The 18,131-nt window shown below is 35.2% G+C and overlaps 1 protein-coding gene across 4 annotated transcripts in view; it reads left to right on the top strand.

Annotated features, from left to right (window-relative positions):
* The window catches only part of NKAIN2 (sodium/potassium transporting ATPase interacting 2), a 998,970-nt gene that overhangs the window by 656,192 nt on the left and 324,647 nt on the right, over positions 1-18,131 (top strand). The window lies entirely within an intron of this gene.

The following is an 18,131-nucleotide window of genomic DNA, read 5'->3' as shown; positions in this document are numbered from 1 at the left end:
TGTAGCTTAATTGTAACCCTTTTAAAGTCCTCTGTGTGTGTGTGTATGTGTGTGGATACAAATATACAGAAAGTTTATATCCTTCCAAACTCCTAAACAATTGAGATGCACATTATATCATTTCGTCTCTCTACTTCTCTCTTATACACATTTTGCTTTTCCCCTCAATTTAGATTCACAGTTGTTAATTTAATATTAAACTATCTTCTTTATCTGCTTTGGTTTTAACTACTTTTTAATTACTTTTAGAAAACTTCTCTTCCTCACTCCATTTTGGCCTCTCCATTCAATTTACTTAAAAAAAAAAAAAGGATCTTAAATTATGGCTTTTTGAATTTTCAGAAAAATTATCTATAAATTTTAAAACTATCATTTTTGAATTAGAATAATAAAAAACAATGTTGTCATCATCAAGACGCTAAAGAACGACTTGAATTTCCATTAGGAATATTGACAATATTTAATTGGCCAATGCACTTGCTGAAAGAGGGCCTTTTTTCACTTAAGGATTTTTACTAGGGGCTGTGGGAGAAGTAAATGCAAATTTGACCTGCCACTCGACATCTAGAGTTTTATAAGCTAATAGGAAAAGGAACATTAAAAATAAAACAAGAAATTTGAAACAAAATTAAAGGAAAAAAGGTATATAGCTATCCCCAAATTCTAATCACTGAGAAAATCCTCATAGTTCCCTTTTGGTTTTACCCAGTATTCTAGGTATTGTTTAGTTCTTGTTAACCTCAATCATTTGAATTCAAGACTTTTTGAAAAATTTTTTTTATCTTATTTGTTTTTGTTTAACCACTGATATTACAACAATATGAAATTCTAAACAAAAAGCATATTATTTCAACTGCAGTGTTCATTTTTTCTTTTATTAACATATACTGTTTTATTTGTTTCGGGGATACAGGTCTGTGATTCATCAGTCTTACATAATTCACAGTGCTTTTGTAACACATACCTACCCCAGAGTCCATCACCCAGCCACCCCATCTCTCTGTCCCCCCTCCACTTCAGCAACCCTCAGTTTGTTTTCTGAGATTTAGAGTCTCTTATGTTTTGTCTCCCTTTCTGCTTTCATCTTGTTTCATTTTCTCTCCCTTCTCCTGAGAGCCTCTGTCTTGTTTCTCAAATTCCTCATATCAGTGAGATCATATGATAATTCTTTTTCTGATTGACTGATTTTGGTTAGCATAATACCCTCTAGTTCCATCCACATCATTGCAAATGGCAAGATTTCAGTTTTTTGATGGCTGCATAGTATTCCATTGTGTATATATACATATATACCGCATCTTCTTCATTCATATGTTGATGTACTTCTAGGCTGTTTCCATAGTTTGGCTATTGTGGACATTGCTGCTATAAACACTGTGGTACATGAACCCCTGCGAATCACTACATTTGTATCTTTGGAGAAAATACTCCATAGTGCAATTCCTGGGTCATAAGGTAGCTCTATTTTCATCTTTTTGAGAAATCTCCATACTGTTTTCCAGAGTGGTTGCACCAGCTTGCATTCCTACCAATAGCATAGGAGGGTTCCTCTTTCTCTGCATCTTTGCCAACACCTGTCATTTCCTGCCTGGTTAATTTTAGCCATTCTGACTGGTGTGAGGTGGTATGTCATTGAGGTTTTGATTTGCATTTCTCTGATGCCGAGTGATGTTGAGCACTTTTTCATGTGTCTGTTGGCCATCTGGATGTCTTCTTTGCAGAAGTGTCTCTTCATGTCTTCTGCCCATTTCTTGATTGGATTATCTGTTCTTTGGGTGGTGAGTTTACATTGTAAAGGTTTTCAATATGCTCATCTTGGGATAAATCTGTCAATTACCATCTTAGTACCCTGAGGAGATACATTCTGTCTTCTAAGTTATGAATTATGAAATTTAGACTATAATAAGAAATTGAAAGGAAGGTAGAAGGGATAGAAGAGAAGAGAAGGAAGGAGAGAGAAGGAATTTTTGTAAAAGTCAATATACTGTTTAAAGAGACGAAAACCTCATATCCCAACAAAAATGTCGGTATTTTATTCATTTAAACTGACTTTAGGGAGTAGTCTTATTTTGTTATTAATTTGTTTGAACCTTTTTAAAAGCTAGATTTACTAAATTACATATTATTACTTAGCAAAAAACAGTTAATAGACTATATGCATTTATTTTAGGGTATAAACTTCTCACCCTTGTCTCAAGTATACATCTGACCCATTAGACAAAATGCATCACATTCTCCATGCAAGATCCTCAATTTTTATTTCTTATGCACACCTCTATATTAGCTTCTGAATCTAAAAATGGCAGCAAACATACAATAAGGAATACCAGTTTTATATAACTCAGGTTGTCTAGTAATACCAGTAATCTAGAAAAAGTACCCTGACAGTTCTATATTTTTTAAAAGATTTTATTTATTTATTTATTTATTTATTTATTTATCAGAGAGAGAGAGAACAAGCACAAGCAGGGGGAGCAGCAGGCAGAGGCAGAAGCAGACTCCCAACTGAGCAGGGAGCCCGATTTGAGACTTGATCTCAGGACCCTGGGATTTTGACCTCAGAACTGAAGTCAGAAACTTAACTGAGCCACCCAGGTGTCCCCTGTCAGTTCAATATTATAGCCTTCCTTTCACATCAAATTTCTCAAGTATTTATTTGACTCTGTAAGACTGTATACCTTTTCAGTACTCTAGAGAACTTCATTTACAAACATTTCCTGAGAAATATTTATCATATTTTCATATGTACATCTATATGTATATCTGTGTATATCACTATTCAATACTACATCAAAGAAAATACAGGATATGAATATTATGACTTGCAAGGATCACAAAATACTATGACATATGATTGAAATCTGCCTAATGGAAGTAAAGTGAATCTTTAGAAGAAAATCCTTGAGCATTTATTCCACAACTCTGCAAAACAGTTTCATGCAGAACCTCTGAGCCAGAAATGTGGGAAAATAAAGTGATTGAAGCCTGTCAGCAAAGAAAGTCAGCCAGCAGAGCGATGATTTCCCTATACAAGAGAGGTGAGTTAAATATCTATATTTTAAAAGATGGGATTTTGTAATAAAGCTGAGTTGCAAATGAGTAAAATAAAATGGGGGGGCGAGGGAGAAACACACATATGTACACTTGTGTTCCATTTATTTACCTGATATTACCTGATAATCTACATTTGAAGAACAATTCATTATTGAGTAACACAAATTAGCCCAATAAAGTACATGCTTAAAAGAAATATTTAAACACGTTTAGTTATTGTTACTATTAGGTAGATTTTGCTATATGTTTCTACTAATTATGTACATAAACATACACACATTCAACTGTATCAAGCAAGGTCTTGTCTCCCTTTGGATTCCCTAATGTTTCCAAGATAAATTCTAAACCCTTTAACCTGACATAAAGCTCTTCTTCCATCCTGTCCTGTTGTATTGGTCCCACCTTATCTCCAAACTATTTCCTGTTGCATAAACCCCGCCCAGCCACTGTTCTTCCCACTTGCCCCTTAAACTTTCTACCATCTTCCATCTGCAAGTAACTTGTGTATAGTTGTCCCCACTTCATTACCTCTGGCAGTGCCTTCCTCTCCGCCATTTATTTGAATCCTTCCATTTCTTTTAAACAGACAACTTTGTGCTATCTATCTATCTGTCATGATGCCCTCCTTAACCCATTCTGCCTAAAATCAACACTTATTTTTTATAAATCCCGTGGCATTTAACTATAAAATTATGTACATGTTTATTTAGAGCTATTATTAAATACATTATTTAAAGACTATTCTGTGTGTCAGTTTCTGTTCAAAATGTTATTGCTTTTCCAAGTCATTTACACATGGTAGTTATTTTTACTGTGTATGAATCCCTGAGAGATTTCAATCCAAAATAGGATCCTTAGAATATATAAGACCTCTATTTAGCTTTTTATAACCTCTAAAGGAGTAAGGTTGGTACAGGAAATCATTTAAATGGACTTCAACGTGAGAATCTCAGAGTCCTTGACAAAATAAAATTTTACATTCTTTATTCCATGTCTGGGATGGTGTTAAATAGTCATTATTTACATTTGTCTAGTTTCATGGCAAAAATAACCATGAACTCTAAGCTTTTTCTTTTCTTCAAACCTAAACTGTGATTGAGTGAAAGTACAACTAATGACCTTTTATTTGTTACTCCTTTTTTCCCATTGAGGTATACTTACCACCAAATTGGTTTAATGTCCATTGTATATGTTCCACCTCTACTAGATTATTAATTATTTACCTAATAAGAGCAGTTTGTTGTTGGAAAAATGCTTATTTTCAGGAAATTCCTATGATTATGATGGTTCTTGAATTCCCTTATCTATATATGATTGTGCAACAGAAGCTATGTGGTCATATCCAGTTTCAAATTTTTATATTTCTATTATTCAGTGGATGGCCATGGCCTTAAGAGGGCATTTGCCTAAAAAGGCTTGTACACCAAAAGGATGATATATTGCATCAATAGTAAGAATATTTTATACTTCTAGAAAATGATTCAATGAAAATTGCATTTATAATTTTGTATGTAGATGAGTTAATAGAATTCCAAATATGTGAATATTTGCTAAAAAATATTTCATCTGCCCTCCAGTCCAGTAAAGACTTATTTGAAATCAAACTCAAATGAAGAAACATTATCACTACTTCCTATATATTCTCTACTTTTAGATCACAAATCATTCTTTTTTAATACATTTGTAATTTTTATTGATGGGATAGGTATAATGTTTTGCACACAGTTTGGCTGACAATAATTGGCAATTGGATTAAGAGTCCCAATCCCAAATCCTTGGATGGCACCAGGAAACTCTTTCCCTGATTTAGGGCAAATAAATTCTGCTCCAAGTTTTACAAAACAGAGTCACTTACAGCTAACCATGGCATTGCAATTCTCATAATATGTTGCTCAGTGGGAGAACAAGCTACTCCAAGTGCCAAAGTGTCGAAAACTGAAGAGTTCTTTCTGTAAGATATAAGCTACTTTTAGTATGCTGTCACAAGGAGTTTGACAAATAAAGAAAACACCAGTAATTCAGCTCTAAAATGATAGTGTTCAGTTGTTAAAAGGTCACCTGCCCTTGGCCTCATTTCAGCTTAATTGGGACAGGTTAATCTTCTTTTCTGTTTTTCTTTCAATTTGGAATGGAACTGGGATCTTTGTTAGTACTCCTCATCCATCAAATCCTGTGACCTTGAAAGGAGACGGCAGCTTTCCTTCTCAGGAGAGTCTGAAAATGAGAATTAAAATAGGTCTTCTCAGTTGAGACCTACAGCAACATGTAATAAGACATGTAAAAAAAGATTCTATCACTGCAGGCATTCTGTAATATTTTTCTAAGTAACATATGGAGTCAAAAAAAGAATTCATTTAAGCTCAGAGTAAAAAAATAAAAAAATAAAAAAATCAGGAAGATGTTAAATCTTCTAAAAGTCAACTAAAATTGTCTATGAAAGTTTTGTATGGAAGTCAATAATTTTATAATGCTTCAGTTCTTATGAAAAACTCCACACCTGACAGTATAAACCATTTTTAACTCTGACTCTCTAGAAAGTATCCCCCAAAAGAACAATAATAACACTAGCAAACTTTTTGAATAAAGATGCAATTTTATTATTATAAAAAGTCTTTTTATTTAAAAGATGAGAAGACATTTCAAGTAGCCACAGTGTGGGCCACTTCTGTAATATTAAATGCAAAATTAAGATGAATATATAATAAGCACTACTATAGCAGCATATTCAATATCTAAGGGACAACATTACTTCATTATTTTCAGTGTATTAAGGAAAATTCACGTGATCCTAGGGACCATAAAAGTTTATGAAAGCATTGCACGTAATGCTTCCTGTTAATCTCTCAGTAAGCAACCTTTATGGGAATATATATGGATCACCAAATAAACTACCATTCTTCTTACAGAATTACCCAAGAAAACAATACTGGGAATAAGAAAGGTTTGTTGAATTTAAGACTTAAAGGCTTTTGATTTGGTTTAAGACTAGGGATTTTAGTCTGATGAAATAAATAATTCTCTATACTGTTATAATTTTATTTGAAGCCAACTTCATGCAAGACCATTATTTGTAAATACAAGACTACACTACAAGTATGTTTTCTGTTCTTCCTATAACTAAAGCCATGCGTGCACATTCCCCACATCTCCTGGTTCAGTGTTGTTGTTTCTTTACAAATTGCTCCATTTATAAGGAAAACCTAGACAATGCTCTCTAAAACTGACTCAAAGTCCAGGGAAATTTAATCATCAACTATCAAAAAATTGTTATCTTTACATTACGATTTAGGATAACCAATCTCATATACACTTATTTATTAACTGTAGAATTATCTATGAACAAGTATACTTGTATATCTGATAACAAATAAAATATCAAAAGGATAGTATTTTTAACGTTTCATGTATTATTCATTTTAAAAGAAAGTGTTTATTGTGAAAATATTGGAAATTTAACTGATCAAAGCTCAGGCTGAGCCAACTCAGGAAGGATCTATATTCCAGTATCACTTCTTACTGGCTGGTGGCCTTGGAGAAATTACTTAATCTCCTTAAACTTCAGTTTTCTCATGTATAAGCTTTGGGTAATAGAACCTATTCATCAGCAGGCAGTTGTAAATACTAAATATGAAATACTGTTTGGGTAAAGTAGATAACATGATGCTAGGTACACACTAAGTGCTCAACAAATGTAATTTAAAATTTTTCTGATTTTATTTTGACACTTATGTGAAATAACATGACTATGTCTTATGGATCCAATAAACAGATTTTATGTCTCCTGATATTGATAAAGGCAACAACCTACTTTATACTACTTAAAGCCTCGATAGAATTTTCAAGACAAATTTGAGTAGGATGATGTAGTTGTACCAGATGATCTCATAGCCTAGGCCAATTAAATGTAGTAAATGTCAACCAAAGGAAATGTAAGGGTAATAAAATTCTGATATCTTGATTTAGAAGATGCCCCAAGCAGCAGGTATTAGCTGGTTAGTCACTGAGAAAATAAAGGTAAGGGTGATGATGGACACTACAGTCCAGAATTGAAGAAATGATTGTGAAAAATGAATAAACATATTGAGCAATTACACTGTGATCCAGGAATTATGCCAAGTGCCTTATCCACATTATTTTATTTAACCCTTCAAATAATCCTGGCCTTTATTTTGGAAGTAAATGACCTAGATATTTAGATTACCATCCTCAAGGAGAATTCTTATGCTGATTAGTTTAACAAACCCTTATTGAGAGCCTAAAATGAGTCCCTGTAAGTGTTGACCCACATGGCACTATCCAGCCCTCAATATTGATATCCATAATATTGTTTACCATAGCTAATGTTTGCAATTCAAACCATTCTTATGCTTTGTTCTACAGGTACGTTTCTCTAAATTCATGGTGAAATATGAGAAAACAGAAATGTCTTTACCTAAATTGTTTTAGCTCAGATTGCATAAAATCTCTGTATGTTTACAGACACATATATTCAGACTTTTGCTCCACTGACTTGATAATTTGAAATAAAAATTAAAATATGATAGTTTTATTAATTATTTACATTCTGCATTTAGTTCCACCAGTTGCTGAACAAGAGTTTTAAGAAATGTTAGTCAATGGAACTTACATGGACAAATTGACCCCTGCAGAGTTTAGATGCATCTGTGTGTATGGCATAAGAGAATGATCCAGTTTCATTCTTCTGTACATAGCTGTCCAATTTTCCCAGCACCATTTATTGAAGAGATTTCCTTCCATTGGATATTTTTTCTGCTTTGTCAAAGATTAGTTGGCCATAGAGTTGAGTATTCATATCTGGGCTCTCTATTCTGTTCCATTGGTCTATGTATCTGTTTTTCTGTGAGTACTATGCTGTCTTGGTGATCACAGCATTGTAATATAGCTTGAATTTGGGCAACGTGATGCCCCTAGCTTTGTTTTTCTTTTCAACATTTCCTTGGCAATTTGGTGTCTTTTCTGGTTCCATAGAAATTTTAGGATTGTTTGTTCCAGCATTTTGAAAAATGCTGTTGGTATTTTGATTGGGATGGTATAGAAAGTACAAATTTCTCTGAGAAATGTAGTCATTTTAATGTTGTTTATTCTTCTTATTCCATGAGCATGGGATGTTTTTCCATCTTTTTGTGTCTTCTTCAGTTTCTTTCATGAGTGTTCTGTAGTTCCTGAGTATAAGTCCTTTACCTCATTGGTTTTATTCCAAGGTATCTTATGGTTTTTGGTGCTATTGTAAATGGAATAGATTCGCTAATTTCTCTTTCTACAGTTTGATTTTTAGTGTATAAGAAAGCAACTAATTTCTGAGCACTGATTTTGTATCCTGCCACATTACTGAATTGCTGTTTGAGTTCTGGTAATTTGGGGGTGGAGACCTTTGGGTTTTCCACATAGAGTATCATGGCATCTGCGAATGGAGAGAGTTTGACTTCTTCTTTGCCAATTTGAATACGTTTTATGTCTTTTTGTTGTCTGATTGCTGTTGCTAGGACTTCTAGTACTGTGTTGAACAATAGTGGCAAGAGTGGCATCCTTGTTGTGTTCCTGATCTTAAGTGAAAGGCTCTCAGCTTTCCCTCATTGAGAATGATATTCACTGTGGGTTTTTCATAGATGGATTTTATAAAGTTGAAGAATGTTCCCTCTATCCCTATACTCTGGAGAGTTTTAATCAGGAAAGGATGCTGTGTTTTGTCAAATGCTTTTTCTGCATCAGTTGAGAAGACAGCGTGGTTCTTGTCTCTTCTATTATTTATGTGTTCTATCACATTGATTTGCGAATGTTGAACCACCTTTGCATCCCAGGGATAAATCCCACCTGGTCGTGAAGAATGATCCTTTTAATGTACTTACTGTTAGATCCTATGAGGTAGGATCTTGTTGAGAATTTCGGCATCCGTTTCATCAGGGATATTAGTCTGAAATTCTCATTTTTGATGGGATCTTTGCCTGGTTTTAGAATCAAGGTAATGCTGGCCTCATAGAAAGAGTCAATTCAACACCCAAAAAACAGATAATCAAGTCAAAAAATGGGCAGAAGACATGAAAGGACAGTTCTCCAAAGAAGACATACAAATGACTAACAGACACATGAAAAAGTGTTCATTATCATTAGCCATCAGGGAAATTCAAATCAAAACCACACTGAGATATCACCTTATACCAGTTAGGATAGCAAAAATCGACAAGGCAAGAAACAACAACAATAGTTGTGGAGAAAGGGGAACCCTCTTACAGTGTTGGTCGGAATGCAAGTTGATGCAGTTCCTTTGGAAAACAGTGTGGAGGTTCTTCAAAAAATTAAAAATAGAGTTCCCCTATGACCCAGCAATTGCACTACTGGATATTTACTCCAAAGATACAGATGTAGTGAAAAGAAGGGCCATATGCGCCCTAATTTTTATAACGGCAATATCCACAACAGCAAACTGTGGAAAGAGCCAAGATGTCCTTCAACAGATGAATGAATAAAGAAGATGTGGTCCATATACACAATGGAATATTACTCAGCCATCAGAAAAGATAGATACCCAACTTTTGCATCAACATGGATGGGACTGGAGGAGATAATGCTAAGTGAATTAAGTCGAAGAGAGAAAGTCAATTATTATATGGTTTCACTTATATGTGGAACATTTTTTCCACCTGGAAGACACTATGAGCAGGGAAAAATGAAGGGGAAGAAACCAGAATGGAAGATAAACCATGAGAGACTATGGACCCTGGGAAACAAGCGGAGAGTTTTAGAAGGGAAGGGAGGGGGGATGGTGAGCCTGGTGGTTGTTATTAAGGAGGGCATGGATTGCATGGAGCACTGGCTGTTATATGGAAACAATGAATCATGGAACACTACATCAAAACCTAATGATGAACTGTATGGTGACTAAAACACAATTTAAAAAAAAATAATAAAGATACCAGCAATAAAAAAAAGAGTGGAGATGCATCTTGAGGCAGATTATAGTTTCACTGTAGCAAACAAGTAAACTGGCATTTTGAACTAAATAAAAAATGAGACTGGAAAATGTTATAACATAGGAGCAGATAGTTTTACTAAGGTACCTGTGAAAATGGCTTATTTTTCTTCTGATAGTTTCATTTTCATCTTGTAATTATGCGAAACTCAAGATAAAGTTCTGTCTACTTCACAACATTGATCTATTCATAACAATTCTGCCCTTCAGGGCCACCCACACTGCATAACTCCAGGAATCAGTATTCCTAGAGAATGCCTTGTCAATGGTGTTCCTGGAATTACTCAACCCAGCAGCCCTGCTGGTGTCCAGGTAAATCCAAATACTTGATTGGATTGTTTCCATTCTTTGTTAATTTCTTAGAGACTCTTGCTTAAAGGCATTCCCCAATGTGATTTCTTTCTTTTTCTCCTTCCTTCCTTCCCTCCTTCCTCCTAAGGGAGCAGTGTGCAAAGTTATGGTGTTAAAATATTATAACATTTTGGAGATAGATTTTAGAACAAAAATATAAAACAATATAAAAACCAACTAGCCAATGAAAAATAATTCTGCCCAGCAAGATTTTCTTTTTCACGATATCTGAGATTTTCTTGATGGAATGAATATATTAATGGGCCATGGTCAATATAATTATGTGACTCTTTAAAAAAATTAAATTGTGTCTTCCAAATAGTTAATTTTAACTGATTAGTACATTTTTCCTCCTTGCATGTTTGGACACTTTATTCAAGACCAGATGGTGAACTTTTCAACTTCTGCCAAAATGTAAGGCATTAGGGGTGTGTGTGTGTGTGAGAGAGAGAGAGAGAGTGAGAGAGAGATGAATATATTCAATTTGTACATATTCAGGAAATGAAAAACTCTCTGGTTCTAATTTGTGTCAGTTTCATGCAGTGCTGTCTTGATAAGCACTGCATATAACAAAGGCCTACATTTTTTTTTAAATATTTTTGCTAATGGAAACAATGATAATATAATGTTGTATGTCTGCTTATAAACGTATTTAAAATTGAGAGTGTTTTATGTTTTATATAAAAATAGAAAAAAATCACACTCTATTCAAACTCCCTACAGAACCTCCCTTACAGATCTTATTTTGTCAGTTTTATAGGGACAATTTTTCACACTAAGTATCCCAGAGACCCACAACAGGACATAAAGTATAGGCTTAAAAAAAGGAATGATACACATTTCTCATCACCTCATTGTGGCCCCTGAACTTGCTTAGAATTACATGGTGATTAGATGTCCTACTCTCTGTCAATGTCTCTTTTCTTTCATACTTGGATGACTTTGAAAATGAGTACATCCTTAATGCCTCAGTTGCCTTGTCCTTGTCTAGGCCCTGATGGTGCAAGAGAGTCTCACTAGTAGGTCTAAGATAGTCAGTAAGGTCAGGGAGGTATTGACTGGTGAAGTGAAGGTGAAGATCAGCCATGAAGGATGAGAAGTTAACTAGATAAGGGAAGCAATGGAGGGAGGGGTGGAGACTGTGCCAGTTAGAACAGCATGTGCAAATGTCCTGTGATGGCAATGAGAATCACAAGTATGAGGAATCAAGAGTAGGCCTCTGTGACTGAAGCCCAGAGCATGAGCAGACATAGGTGAGAGACCAGAGAGCAGAGGATTGCAGGAACCTGGCGAAGCAGAGCTAAGGGAGCCTTGGGAAAGATTTCTCTTTGAATTTGATTAAAGGGAAAGAATTTGAGCAGAATGGCTCTGCATTATGGAAGTAAGTGGAGCTACACTGTTGAGGAAGAGTTGAATTAGGATTCCAAATCAGTCACTTTACAGACAGAAGTGTAGATGAGTTGATGGAGATGAAAACAGTAAGCGCTATTTAAAAAGCAAATCAACTGCGGGACTAGAATGCATAAGAAAGGTGAAGGAGATGTCAAAAATAGCTTCCAGGTTTTATTGTAAGTGCAATGAGAAGAGGTGATTAGGTCAATATATTGAATGCCCACAAACACAGAGAGAAATGGAAAATCTTTGGTTAGAAAATGGTTATCCAAGTGATCATTATATATCTAATTAGGAGAATAGAAACTCTGGGAATCCCAAACTTAAAAGAAATTGAAGATGTTCTCCAGTATTTTCATCATTTTGAATTGTTAGGATATTGGTGTATAGAGAAATAGGTGGATTTTGTCATTGTAAAACACTATGCTTCAGTTGAATCAATTTGAACTCACTCATTTAGCTTTACTAAATTAATATTCTTCCTCCCCTTTATTTGCTTTTTTTTTTTTTTTAAATTTAAAACAGTGGCTGGCAAAAGAGAGCCCAGAGGTAAAATCTGGTCTTCAGTCTCTTTTTGTAAATACAATTTTATTGGTGGGGTGACTGGGTGGCTCAGTGGGTTAAAGCCTCTGCCTTCGGCTCAGGTCATGATCCTAGGGTCCTGGGATCAAGCCCCACGTCAGGCTCTCTGCTCCGCAGGGAGCCTGCTTCCTCCCCTCTCTCTCTCTGCCTGCCTCTCTGCCTACTTGTGATTTCTCTCTGTCAAATAAATAAAATCTTTAAAAAAAAATACAATTTTATTGGAACACAGTCACTCCCATCAATTTCCTTCTTAAATATGGCTTATTTTAGGGTATAAGAACATTATGGAATAGTTGCAACAGAAATCATATGGCCCACAAAGTCTAAAATATTTACTTTCTGGCCCTTTACAGAAAAAGTTTTCTGACTCTTGGGTTGAAAGAGCTATCTTTACCTTTGTTCTCTTATGATAAAATGTTGTTCAATAAGGTTACTAATATCATTCCACTTAAATAAAATTTGATATATTTGTATTTGGAATTCAACCTTGTGCTCAGGACCTCAATTTCTTGTTTCTTTAGAACAAACATAATTTTATATATAATTTTGGGGGACCTGAAATAAATATCATTTTAGTCCACTATTCTTAAGTTATGCTTTCTGATATTTTTGTCTTTTTATAATCTATACCTCATTAGTCACTCTCTGGCATATACAAAGGCAGACATAGTCCCAAGATGATTACATATAGAACTTTCAATTTTTGTCACATTCATGTCAATGTATCTTCTGCTTTATTAAAATATTTGGAAAACATTCATCATCAAAATGTGTGCTGAGTGTAAATGCTTTCCTGAGGAATAAATTGGAAGGCTTCATCTCAAAAGTAATAATAAAACATTGATATTGTTGAGAGCCATATTATACAAAGTAATAATCTGTGGATCAAAGGAACTCAGTAAGAACTTCTGTTCAGTAATTTAAGTACAAATATTTAGATATAAGTAAACTCATATATATGTTTTTATCATATTTGTTTTTATGTGTTATATTTTTCATACTACTACTTTTATAAGGAAGTAGTGAAGTACCAGAGCTAAGTAACCAATGTGAAACATTATTTTACATTTTAAGAATTTTTAATGGGCAGATGTAGTTATTTTTTTTCAATTGTTTTTTTCTACCTAGAATTTTTTTTTTAATGACCAAATAGTTCTTAAGTTATTTTTTTACTATATGGAATAATCAATTGACAACAACAAAGGTCCTCAAATTCTTTTCACCCCTTTGATATAATTTGAACATCTAAATGAATAGGAAATTAGAAGTATTGTCTACCCTGTCATTGCCACATTTTATTTAATTATACATGATTTACTAAAAACATGTCAAAATAGCTATAATAAACACCTAAGAATCACTTCAGTCCTAGAAATAAAGGCCTTCCTGAGAGAATGTGTTAGACCGATCTCTGAATAAAAAGATATCTAAAGGAACTTACTCATGCACAAATGATTTAACACTTTATTTGAATAAGGCATAGTGATAGTATCCAAAATATTAAAACAGAAAGATAAAATCCTGTCCTCAAAGATCAGCAAAAAGCTGATGCTTAAGAAATATTCATCGGACGAATGTTAAGAATTACAACACAGTGTAAAAAATGCTACATAGTCACCTGTACACAAACTTTCTGCTCCCAGTAAGCGAACAGTGGCTTGGGAGCTAATGCAGGCATCACCTCAGCAGGGAGCCTGAGGAAGATCTCAGGGAGCTGAGACCTGGAGGGTCTGAGGAGGTTTTCCATGCAGGCAAGGAAGGAGATCAGGAACAAGGAACAGCACGATTAATAGTATAGGCCTGAGCAAACTTAAGTGGGTTTAGAAAATAGCATCTGTTTCATTATGATCCTTGTAGGAGAGGAGGGAGAGGGAAAGACGTACAGGATAAAAGACTAGATTATGAGGATTATGAAGCACCTTTATTATTTTCTAAAGGCAAGATCTTTTTACTGTTTTAGATATTTACATTGTATTGTTAAGTCCAGTGGATATATTCATGTATATACGTGTGTGTGTGTGTGTGTGTGTGTGTGTTAGAGAGAGTGGAAGGGGTGGAAAGAGAGGAAAAGAGAACGAATGTGTGCCTTATCTGGACACATTCATGAAACTTTGAAAGGGGAATTGTGTGGGGAGTAGGGAGAGCTGGGTTTGGCACCCCATACCCTCTGCCTCCCCTTCCTGCCACAGGCCTTGCTGGAGAACTGCAGGAAACACCAGTGATGTTTCCACCACACACACCACAGGACAGAATTCAGAGAAAGGCGGAAGGCCTCTGTCAGTGAACCCACCCATTAAAACACCCAGATTTAAAAGAACCCTTTTAAAAAATGAGTTTCTTTTAGTACAGGACAATGAAAATCCTTTGTACTTAAGAGGCCCAGGGATTATTGATTAATTTAGTGTCTTCAGTTTTATTTTTGCAGGTCATCATTCTTAAACATGACACTGTATTTCAGAGGTGCTCTGTGGGATTCTAGGATCGAATGAGGGAGCTGAGAGCTGACCATGGGTTGAGGAGGATGAGGTGGTCGGGCTTCTGCTACAGCTGTTTCCATGGGTCAAACAGAGGAAGATTTTTTTAGTAAGATTGACTTTGAAAAAAAGTACATCTTTGCTTTAGAATTTGAAAAGCACTACACTGTTTAATAAGATATACAGATTGCAGTTCCTAAATTCAAGAACGTTTATGGCTTTGGGATTTATTTATTACTACTTATGGTAGTAACCAGTTTTTTCTGTGAGATTTATGTAGGCAATTCCTTATAAAAGTAAATTCCTGTATTTATTGGCACTTATTTAGCACACAATCATTCCCTTATATTAATGCTCAACAAATACACTGGGTGAAATAAAACACAGAAAATACTGTTAGAAACGTCATTTGTGACGTTAGAAACGTCAACTGTGACAATTCCATGTTCTTCTGTGAGCTTCATTGCTGAGAAGTTCAGTGGTTCTTCCTTAAAAGAGACTGCGTAGACCTTATTTCTAAGGCCATGGGACTCATGAGATCCCAGTCTGCCATCATGCTCACATCCACCTATTCATCTGGAACTCACTGAGTGCCTCAGTTCCTTATCAGTTTTGCTAACCTAGGAGTCAAAACCTGGAAAAAAGCAAAAACAAACAAACAAACAAACAAAAAAACCAATTAAAAAAAAAAGAAAGAAAAAAACACATCAATACACAGTGTACAAACAGAGCCATTAAAAGCAGTAGTTAGGGGCGCCTTGGTAGCTCATTTGATTGAGCCTCTTGACTCTTGGTTTCTGCTTAGGTCATGACCTTATGAGTGATGGGATCAAGCCCCGGGTCAGCCTCAGAGTTGAGTGGACAGTCTGAGATTCTCTCCTTCTGCCCCTCCCTCTACTTGTACACTCTCTCTGTCTTTCTCTCTAAAATTAAAAAAATAAAATAAAAATAAAAAATACAAGAATTTAAAAAATCAATTTAATTTAAAATTGGGGTGCCTGCGTGGCTCAGTGGGTTAAGCCTCTGCCTTCGGCTCAGGTCATGATCTCAGGCTCCTGGGACCAAGCCCCGCATTGGGCTCTCTGCTCAGGGGGGAGTCTGCTTCCTCCTCTCTCTCTCTGCCTGCCTCTCTGCCTATTTGTGCTCTCTCTGTCTGTCACATAAATAAATGAAATCTTTAAAAAAATAATAATAAAAATAAAAGTAGCAGTTACAGCTACAAGTAGAAGCACAATCTTCAGATACTAGCAAGTAATAGCTTTTTCAACTATACATATATATATATGAGTAAACATTAAGTTAGCATTATCGTCTGTTAATACAAATCACTGCTCTGTATCAGTAGGAGCCAAAGTGTAGAATCTGTAAATACATATGCTTTAGATTTTCTTAGAGTTGTAGTTAAAAGGAGAAAATATTTCCACCTGCATCTGCCAAATTTCATTATTTTAAAGGTGCCCTTACATACCCTTGTAAGATATGATAAATTCTTTTTCATAGAAGGAAAAGGATATAAAGAAATTGGGCAAAATCAGCACAGACTGTGTTAAAACAAACACCCTCTGAGCTTGGTTTTACTGAAATTTGACTATAGTGCCCATGAGCATGCCATGCAAACGATCTCCTGTCCAATTTGGGAGGACAAAGTGATTCTACAAACAGAGCAACCTCCAGCACTTAAAAATATGATAATTATGCTCAGAATATATGTTTTAGGAGTATGTGTGTGTGTGCGTGTGTGTGTGTGTGTGTGTGTGTGTGTGTGTACAGGCAAACACTCTATATTCACATATATATTTTTCAATTGTAAAATGAAAATATATTATTTTAAAGATCTTATTTATTTGAGAGAGAGAGATAAAGCACAAGCAGGGGGAGGGGCAAAGGGAGAGGGAGAAGCAGGCTCCCCACTGAGCAGGGAGCCCAATGTGGGGCTGAGCAGAAGGCAGACCCTTAGCCCACTGAGCCACCGGGGTACTCCAAAACCGCATATTTTAAGGAAGGCAAAAAGAACACGAACACTATTGTTAACATGCTAGGTGTTAAGTATCTGATAAATGCTGTAGGTATCAGAATAATTTTCAACATAACCTTTGTTAATAACTATGCCTACAAATTATAAGCAGTAGAATTATCTTGGGGCTGTCTGTGATATGCATTTTCTATTCCTATCTAGAAGAAGATTTTACTGTCACCATACATATATATACTTTGCTCAAGAGTAGATCCATAGTCTTTTGCCCCATTTGGACATCAAGCAATGCATTGTTCTAGTGTAGAACATTCTAGAATATTCTGGAAATAAATTCTTTGAAAGTCTGTGGCCTTCTCAAGCCATAAGAAGTGGGCATTAGACATGGAACCTAACAGATTTTGACATGATCAGAAATCACCAAAATTAGAAGATGGCCTCACTTTATCTGTCTCTTTCTAATAATGAATTGCTTTTAAGACCAGGATTTAGGGCTCATATCTCTAGTCTCTGCTAAAAATCAGTCTACCAGTTCACACTTTGGTACTTATGCTACCACATATTATCACTTTTTAAAACAACATAACAGTTTTTAAGCCAAGCAAAATGGGTAAGCTTAAAAACCTCAGGATAAGAAATGTAAGAGACCTGTGGATTTTCATCCCTGAGTAGATGTAAATGCTAATGAAATGTTCCTTAAAACACATTTAAATTAAACCATGAGCTACCTTCAGCGATTATATGAAGTTCAAGAAGGACTGAAAATGTAGCTGCCATTATGATAAGACAGAGTACCAACGTGCTGATGGGCCACATTCACAGGCTGAAGGTAGTTTTCCTTTTCCTGCATATTAATAATGACAGGTGGTGCTGGAGATAATTTTAACCAGATTATGGTGAGCTCTAGTTCTGATTCAAAGACTTTTTTCACTGCTTTGCTTGAATAGAGTATGACTGAACGCACTTAAAAATTCATTTCTCTCCCCAAATCATTTGAAGATTTTTTGTGAGAGAACTGATGAGGTACTTGCTTTTTTCAAAAATAAATAAATAACTGTTTGAAAAACTTAAAGCACTGATTTTTAAAGGGCTTCTCAGATATTTATGCGAAGGTAGCTTTTTCTAATTCCTGAATATGAAGATGCCTGTTTGTAGAACCTCCAAACATTGAAGTGACTGTGTGTGTCTTTGTGTGTCTGTGTATGTGTGCATAAAGAATGCACAGGAAAAGTATTTCTCATCCTTGGACTTTAAAACAAAGCTCCTCCTAATTGGCAAGATATGGAAATCATTTCAGCCAAGAAATAAACACTTGTAT

Source organism: Mustela erminea, chromosome 4 (assembly GCF_009829155.1).
Source record: "Mustela erminea isolate mMusErm1 chromosome 4, mMusErm1.Pri, whole genome shotgun sequence".
NCBI lineage: Eukaryota > Metazoa > Chordata > Mammalia > Carnivora > Mustelidae > Mustela > Mustela erminea.
Note: the sequence above shows the minus strand (reverse complement) of the source record. Positions and strands in the feature narration are given on the sequence as shown.